Raw genomic sequence first — 1,126 nt, 5'->3', positions numbered from 1 at the left:
GAACCGAGAACCGAACCGTACCCGTCGGTTTTCAATTCAGATACCCGTTCGGGTATTTAATTTGACAAGAACCGTCGGGTTTGATTCAGTTCGGTCGGTTCGGTTCGGGAGATCTGCCCAGCTCTACATATACCATGAAAATCAACAAGCTGGAAACACACACTTGAACCAAAAAAGAAAACTAACCAATGAATATCTGCCTACATATTACATATGACTATGCCTGTGTTTGGGAAACATTTTTAGCAAATTAAATAAGTTACTTCTACTGTCCATTTGAAGTCAAACATTAATTTTGATTACACATTCGAAACTACTAATCATTTTCCAAACATTTCGTGGTCCTCACCCTATTTCTCCTAAAAATGTTTCCTGAACAGAGGCTATATATTACTAGGAACAAATACTTTATAAAAAAAAACTTCAAAAGAGCCCAACATGTATACCTATCCATTATCAGACGAACAATGTATTCCCTCGGCATATTAGGTAGTTGCCTAGCAAAAATGTTCTTCAATCCTATTAACCTGAAGCATATAAAGATATTGAATTAACTTCACGTTGCAGTAGGATATTTGACAAAAATTAAAAGTGTTTGAACAGAAATTTGGAGCCGAGAGGAAATAAAGTAAAGAAGCACCATATTTAACAGACAAGTAGATGTAACATGAACTTTCAAAAAATAAAAAATAAATAAATACCAAACCATATGCTCATCAACACTGTCGTTCGAAACACATACGAATTTGAGTCTTCCTGCTTCTTCCTGTAATTTCAGAAAAGCATATTTCATATCAACCATGAGTGACTCAAGGAAAAATTGGCAGCACACTAAACGTAAGAATGAGGCGAAGTGTAATCAAAATTATAATGCTTTTGTGCAATACTTCACATGCAGACATTTTGCAGCACCATTTAAGAAAAATAATTCCAATTTCCAACTAATTCATAGTTGAATAAATCCAAACAAATATGCACACACTGGTGCAAACGCAGATGCACAAGTACATGGTTGCACCACATTTCACCAGGAAATATATAGAGGACGATATATAAACATTAAATGCATACAATCATTTATCCCCTCTTACAATCTATTCTGCAAGCATATAAAAAGGAAAAAAAA

At 34.5% G+C, this 1,126-nt stretch overlaps 1 long non-coding RNA gene across 1 annotated transcript; it reads right to left on the bottom strand.

Moving 5' to 3' along the window:
- Positions 1–446: 446 nt before the first annotated feature.
- LOC111386811 lies at positions 447–784 on the bottom strand. The gene is made up of 2 exons (XR_002701328.1): positions 702–784; positions 447–527 (listed from the first exon to the last, which is right to left on the bottom strand). It is a non-coding gene; the product is annotated as an uncharacterized LOC111386811 (long non-coding RNA).
- Between the last annotated feature and the right edge of the window lie 342 nt (positions 785–1,126).

The sequence above is a fragment of the Olea europaea genome, unplaced genomic scaffold, assembly GCF_002742605.1.
Source record: "Olea europaea var. sylvestris unplaced genomic scaffold, O_europaea_v1 scaffold37351, whole genome shotgun sequence".
Taxonomy (NCBI): domain Eukaryota; kingdom Viridiplantae; phylum Streptophyta; class Magnoliopsida; order Lamiales; family Oleaceae; genus Olea; species Olea europaea.
Note: the sequence above shows the minus strand (reverse complement) of the source record. Positions and strands in the feature narration are given on the sequence as shown.